Below are 8,159 nucleotides of genomic sequence, written 5' to 3'. Positions count from 1 at the left end.
GTATTAGAGCATTCTGTCCTTTGTCAAGGTCTGTTCTTTAGAGTATTAGAGCATTCTGTCCTTTGTCAAGGTCTGTCCTTTAGAGTATTAAAGCATTCTATCCTTTGTCAAGGTCTGTCCTTTAGAGTATTAAAGCATTCTATCATTTGTCAAGGTCTGTCCTTTAGAATATTAAAGCATTCTATCCTTTGTCAAGGTCTGTTCTTTAGAGTATTAAAGCATTCTATCCTTTGTCAAGGTCCGTCCTTTAGAGTATTAAAGCATTGTCAAGGTCCATCCTTTAGAGTATTAGAGCATTCTGTCTTTTGTCAAGGTCTGTCCTGTAGAGTATTAAAGCATTGTCAAGGTCCATCCTTTAGAGTATTAGAGCATTCTGTCTTTTGTCAAGGTCTGTCCTGTAGAGTATTAAAGCATTCTATCCTTTGTCAAGGTCTGTTCTTTAGAGTATTAAAGCATTTTATATTTTCTTTTTGTGAACAGCCATTTCCAGTGATGATTAAAAATGAACTATACATGTAATTAGATGACATCAGATAAAGTTAAGATAAATAATATTAGATAAAGTTTTTAAAATTATATTTAATTTTCCTCCTTCCCTCGTATATGTAGTGCTTTCAGGAGGTGACCATGAAATGCTTGCAATACGTTATGTCCAAGCAAACAAGTGTGCATATTTTCCTCATTGTAACACCCAATGAAATTTATGTAACTGTATATAATTTCAAATTTACTTTAACGGTCACACTCAGAATATTGAAAAAAAACCTTCAAGTAATATGGAGGTCCTGTCACATATCGAATCACTAATTGTGTATTTTTATATTTCATGACAAACAATACTATTTCATTATTAATTATACGTTTACGATCTCAGAGCTATTACCTCGCGCTCGATAAACACATGAATGTTACAAGGTTTGTTGCTTAACAAGTAACTCTTTTACACATGCAGTAATGTTTATCCCCGCGGGGGGTGAGGGAAACAGTGCAAATAATTCCTTGTGTAGTGTTGCGTTGCGTTTAACAACGAAATGAGTAATCAAACATTCGTGATTAATAAACGAACAACAATGTAGGTTAGAATAGAGATAAACCATGACTGTCGAACTTAGAAATTATCACATTTAACCTTACTAGAATTAGATGTGGTAATGACTGTTATTTTACTTCACGTTTATTTTTTTTTCAACCGATATATGTTGTTGTTTGTTTTTAGCATAAAACTAGACAATAGACTAACTGTTCTCAGGCTTATTACCTTGAACTAACCGTAGACACAGCGGGAGGCTTTTCGATTTATAGAAATAAATAAATAATAACAACACTAAAAGATAAAATAGGGTTTTATTTAATTTCAAAGTGTATGATCACAGAATATCTTACAATATTGTTAAAAACGTAATAAAAGGTAAAAAATACATTAAGTTACGTATCAAAACGTTTTTAAATTTTATTCCTCGAAAAAAGCAAACACAAAGTGAGAAACAAAGAAGTTTTTTTCATTAAATTGTTTTTATAGAATGCTAATGAAAGTAAGCACAACTTAATATACACATTTTTATGTAACTAATTAACTTATCACTGAGTTTCGCTCCACGTGAGAGACAGAATACAAGAGGCAAATATATAAGTGGATTCGTCAGTTTTGTTTTATTTTATTTTGCTTGTAAGTCGTGCAAACTATGAGAAACGAAATTAAACTATAATAAACCATCTGCAACCGCTTTACCCGAAATATGTGGCTGATTCTTTTTTATTTGTTTGTTTGTCAGCTAATACTTCGACCTTCAATTTAACAACTCACAGGCTCGTGAATGCTTTCAAAACATGCTTCATCATATGATATGGACTAAGTTTCTGGCACTTTCCCAAGAACTTCAAAAGCGATATGAGCTCAGATTCTTGGCACAGAGGGGTTATTCAGATTCGCTGTAGCTGAAGTGGATAGCTTACATCACAGGCGTGGTTATGGTGTGATATCGAAACCTCATCTCACTAGAAGCAAACACCTAAGTCATCTTATTCATCGACAGTTCGTGTACTTGTTCTTGAAACTGAGATTTCAAGTACGTGGGATTCTGATTGTTGAAGGATAATGAATTACCAGGAAAAAAAAACACACACACACACATCACTGTAAGGAATGGAAGGAATACCAGTGAGTTACCATTGATGAATTTTACGCTTGTACAATTTATGAACATTTGGGGAGATTTAATAGTGTTGAAAGTTTCACTAAAGCGATTGAAGTGATGGGATTAGAACACACTAGAACGTCTTACTGTAGAATTCACTCTTGTTGTATATGTGAAACGTCTTAGTGTAGAATTCACCCTTGTTATATATGAAACATCTTAGTGTAGAATTCACCCTTGTTATATATGTGAAATGTCTTACTGTAGAATTCACTCTTGTTGTATATGTGAAACGTCTTAGTGTAGAATTCACCCTTGTTATATATGTAACATCTTAGTGTAGAATTCACTCTTGTTATATGTGTGAAATGTCTTACTGTAGAATTCACTCTTGTTGTATATGTGAAACGTCTTAGTGTAGAATTCACCCTTGTTATATATGAAACATCTTAGTGTAGAATTCACTCTTGTTATATATGTGAAATGTCTTACTGTAGAATTCACTCTTGTTGTATATGTGAAACGTCTTAGTGTAGAATTCACTCTTGTTATATGGAGGGTTTACCGCATTTTTTATTAAGATCACTTTCCTTGTGCGCGTCGCCACAAATGTGAACTATGGAGCTATGGGCGACATGTTTAGCACCTATATATCTAGATAGATACTTTGGAGCGCTTTTCGTGGAATGATATTTTTTTTATAGTGCAATAGCAAAGAGAATAACGTAAAAACCGCGGCACACCAATTTCAAAGACGACTATCCCTGATGTACTGAATAACACTGACAAGTGGAGATGATCACACCCATGTAAAGATGTAAAACTACCTAAATAATATCCCATCGCCCGCAGGACTGACTCTACTCATGCTAAAGTTTTCACACTGGTCGTCCAGGACCGCTCACCCCCAGTTAAAGTCATTCACAAATATATTTCCCTTCAAGAGAAACGTCAACAACGAGTGCACTGAATGTTTTCCCGATTCATTGATGAAAGAAAAAAGGACAACCTGCAGAAAACTGTAAAGAAACAACAACAAAAAAAAAAACTTTTCATGTGAGTTTGTTTGTTCCAGAATTTTCGCGCAAAACTACACACAAGATTATCTGCGCATTGTCGTCTCATCTCGCTGGTATCTACAGGGGTAGAAGAAGTAATTTTTGATTAGTCAGACAACTCAGAATAGTGCAAAGCATGCCAGTGCTTTGGAGGGAGGGGTCTGGGGGCATGCTCTCAGTAAACGTTTGAAAAATAGATGCTCTGAGATTGAATTTTGTGCTAATTTTACTATAATTTATTGAAAGTATTAATCATTTGCAAGCATTTCTTTATGAATAATAAAAATAGGTGATCACTGGTACTTATACTCACCACAGCTATAGGCATGGTACTTATACTCACTACAGCTATAGGCATGGTACTTATACTCACCATAGCTATAGGCATGGTACTTATACTCACCACAGCTATAGGCATGGTACTTATACTCACCACAGCTATAGGCATGGTACTTATACTCACCACAGCTATAGGCATGGTACTTATACTCACAACAGCTATAGGCCAGCACACGCATGTACATTTGCAGATCATACATTGTTTTACTCATTCATACATACATTCATAACTACAAGTTTATCTTTAAAGTGCAAGTTAAAACCCTACAGTTACTGTGACAAAATGTTGGTCTGGTTGCTACCCTGTTTACTGGACCTGCTCCGACACACATGATCTACTAAAGCTTATAGTACACATACAACAGAAAAACAGAAAGAGATTGTAGTCACAAACCTGTCACAACACCTGTCACTGCCCGTGGCCAGTTGTAAGCATGTGTGAAAAACCCTTCAAATACCATCACATTGAAATTGTAGTATAGAATAATAACGCTAAATTATCATTATAATTAAGATAACCTCATTTTATATAATTTCACATTAAAACACCCACAAAACCATACTTAAGGCCTTAGTTAGCCACAGTTTATTTAAAAATTGCATTCTGGGTAAACTTTACTTCGTTCAGTTACCTAAAGTAGATCTTTCGAGACCCCATATTGCAATTCAACTGTAATAAACAAACAAATCCCATACGAATGTATATATTGACTTTATTCACATACGAGGTTTAAATTGTTCACATTATATGATACTAACATTTGATTTTTCCATAACACCTGTTGCTACTGACTTCACTGATATAAAATACAATGGATTTCCCATGAAAAAAAAGCAAAAATTTAATCATTTCTGTCAACGTACTAAAACTAAAAGATTAATAAGTTAAATAATTACTTGCGCATTTGATTCCATCCGTCCAATTAACTATATTTGAATCTCTCTATATATATATTGTGTGTGTGTGTGTGAAAATAATAAAATAAACTAAAGCCACAAGGAAACAGATATCTGTTTAATTTTATTAGCTCTAAGTAACATTTTTTTTTTCATATTTCTTTATACATATTACTTGGATTAGACAAGTTCAACATACGAACACTTAATTATAAGTTTGTTTTCGATGTCTGTTGAGTTATATAAATTATGTATTTCTTGTGATACAACTATTTGTATTCATTTAAGCCTACGCAATTACACCTGCCCAATTGAAATTTAAAAAAAAAGGTTAAGTAAGTACATTTTTTCCCATACTAGTCTTGTCACGTGATTACCGCGGTATCTGATGTGATGTATCCCAGTTAATTATAAACAGTGTCATGTGTTACGCTATAACTGATAATTTACGACCACCACATCTACTCGTTTTGGTTCATTTACTATTTCTTTGAGTAAGCGACCCTTTAATAATATATATATAAGATTTTCTCTCTGTCTCTCTTCAATTTCCTTTTTTTATTAACGTCACGTCTTTTAGTTCTAGTCAGTTAATACGAGTTCAAAAGACTCTTCGTATATATATATATATATATATGTATGTGTCTGTAAGATAATCACATCCAATCATTATTCAGAGATAATTTCAATTGAATACATACACACACACAATATGTATATTTCGTGACCAGAATGTACACCAACACAACTCTATAGTTGTAAACTGAACCGTGTAATTTCTAGGTTAGAAGCGTAATATATGCACAAGTCCTCTGATTTGATCGTGTAATCAATCACTGTGATAACTGTTATATAACTTATATAACTTTCTTATAACTGATAACTGTTGCAGTTATGTGTTTCAACGGAAATAAGTAAAGGAAAATTGGTATTGTAATCACCAGCCTTAAGCTATCCGTCTAAAATAAGACGGTTTAAAACGAAAATGGACGTTATAACCATTGTCTCAAGCAGGGATGGGTTGAAGTTGAAATCATGCAAAAGGAAGTTACTACTAATTTGACAACTGACTTGAGTTTATGCGTCCAAAAAAGTCGTATAAGTTATTTTGTATGAATTAAACTGTTAATTAAAAACAGATAAGTATTATTGTTTAAAGCAGAAACAAAAAAAAAGCACATATATTTTTGAACGGAATTGGAATTTTCAACCTGAACGGCACCTTATGTGCACCTGGGCTAAGCGGCCAGGTTACAGACCTGATCAGTTTCAGGAGTTACCCTAAATTTTCAATTACTGACTAGAGGGCAAGCAACCAGCCATCGGCACATGTCGCTACGAGGGCTTTTTCACTTACTTACTTAGGTGGATAAGGCGCTCGACTCGCAATCTGAGGGTCGCGGGTTCGAATCCCCTTCCCACCAAACATGCTCGCCCTTTCAGCCGTGGGGGCGTTATAATGTGACGGTCAATCCCATTATTCGTTGGTAAAAGAGTTGCCCAAGAGTTGGCGGTGGGTGGTGATGACTAGCTGCCTTCCCTCTATTCTTACACTGCTAAATTAGGGACAGCTAGCGCAGATAGCCCTCGTGTAGCTTTGCGCGAAATTCAAAAACAAACAATTCACTCCATAAACATGTATGTAGAGAGTTAGGCGGCTTTATAAGTACAATAATCTTTAGTTTTGCTCAGCCAATACTGTGAAATAGTCATTGTTAATATCCAGACATTTTAAAGGTGGTTTTAGATGAGCGAATTTTATGGCTGCCATTTTGTTTCATCACGATCCCTGCTGTTAAGTGTTACCGTACTTAATGATACTAATATTTTGACTATTTTGGTCAGCAGTTCAAAATTAAGCTAAATGGGTGCTTAAAATGTTTCAAATAAGTTACTAAAACGTAAATACATTAATGAAGTAATAATGCTACGTAATACTTTTTATCGAATATTGCTTATATAACGTGTACACGTATATAACTGCTGTACAAGCAACACTCATACGATTTCGTCATGATGTCCAGTGAAATATACGTCAATCTTGGGTCTTACATTTTCCTTGCGAAATCACCTTTCCAGGAAAGAGTGACTCTAGTAAAGTTGAACAAATGATTAGGGCTTAATACTATATTATATAAACTACACAATCATACAAAAAGAGTGGAAGAACGAGAAAAGTGACCCCTAGAATATAAGAAAGTGTGAATCTATCTCTCTGTACCTATAGATAGATTGTTTAATTTATAAGTATTTCAATTTATTCATCTTTTTTTTATGCCTGAATACTTTTCGTTCTTCTTACTGTATAAAGTCATGAATAAAATCTGAAAATACTTTCTTACACGGATTAGTTTTTTAAAGTCATTATTTCCCATAGATCATCCCTTGACAACATGCGTGGAGGTCGATTGGAGATTTCCATCATAAGTTTTAAGGCTTTGTTAGCAGATTTATGAAGGGAATTTGAAATGAGGATCTTGGATGGACCATTCCCACTAGACCAACAGAGAATTAAAATTTATACATAATAGACGGTGTGAAGGGGAAATTCTTGAAAGCTCCGGGATCAACTTGTTGGACTTTTATGGGAGCTTGCTAAACTTTCCCCCTCGGTGATTTTTTAGTATTGTGTAAGGGAGGCGGAGGGTAGTGAAGCTAGTTTTTTTTGCCCACGTACATATTAACGTCTTGTGTAAAGTTGATGCATTAAAAAATATATATATTTGAATTATTCAGTACTAGATCTTGTATTGTTACCTTAACAAAAGTTAAAGATTACGTCGAACTCCCTACCTTCTTGTTATCTATGGCGTGTCTTATCAAAAGAATTACTAATCAAATGGGTACGGAATGCTTTAGAAACGGGTCACTGTGGGTGTTATGTGTGATGTGTTGAAAATAAACCCAAGAAACCAAGGTTATCGAGATAGCAAAAGAAAAACAGTTTAAAGATTTTCAAAAGAGCAATTAGATAAGGGTTATTAACTTGTTATAGTGTCTCATCATGACTTATCTATTTATAGCAATACCTATTTAATGGCGTTCTTTTTATTCAAAGGTCATTTAATTCAATTATTACTGCGCACTTTTATTTCGACATTATTAGGAAATCTGAAAATACGATCTGCTTAATGAGACTGTTATTGTGAGAACACGATTCTTCTCTTTACTTTTCATTTAAGTACAGCAAGTAGGAACAAATAACTTTACCTATCCAGGTTATTTAAGACGTCAGAAACTTTTATATGTTATATAACAGATTCTTCGCCAAAGTTTCCTTAAGGAACTTTCGAAACTCCTACTAATATATTGTCCCCAAAAAGCACTTAATCGGGACAGTTGTATTGTTCCAGGTAGTCTACGTTTGGTATAACAGGTTTCAGAAACAAATGATATCACTATCCTACAAGTTGCTTTGTTGTATTGTCTAACAATCCTTTGTGTATAAAGTGTGAATAAAGCAACTTTATGTGATGGGTTGCCACCGCCATTTTGTTATTGCGTCAGCGTCATCTAGCTAATTGTGCTGCTCTTTAAAATATACTTTGTGTGAATCTCTTCTAGTTGATTACTATTAGGAAAATTAGCATATTCATTTAACTTCTTCAGTTGAATAATTCCGCAACTAATTTTGTGCCACGTTTACAGTTTTGAGCTATATATTTTTAATGTAACCAAATATCACTGTCGGCTAAGATTATAAAATATGTATTTTTACAAGGTTTATCAT

The sequence above is a fragment of the Limulus polyphemus genome, unplaced genomic scaffold (genome assembly GCF_000517525.1).
Source record: "Limulus polyphemus unplaced genomic scaffold, Limulus_polyphemus-2.1.2 Scaffold1898, whole genome shotgun sequence".
NCBI classification, from domain to species: Eukaryota; Metazoa; Arthropoda; class Merostomata; order Xiphosura; family Limulidae; genus Limulus; species Limulus polyphemus.
The sequence above is the reverse complement of the archived record's forward strand: the minus strand, read 5'-3'. Positions refer to the sequence as shown.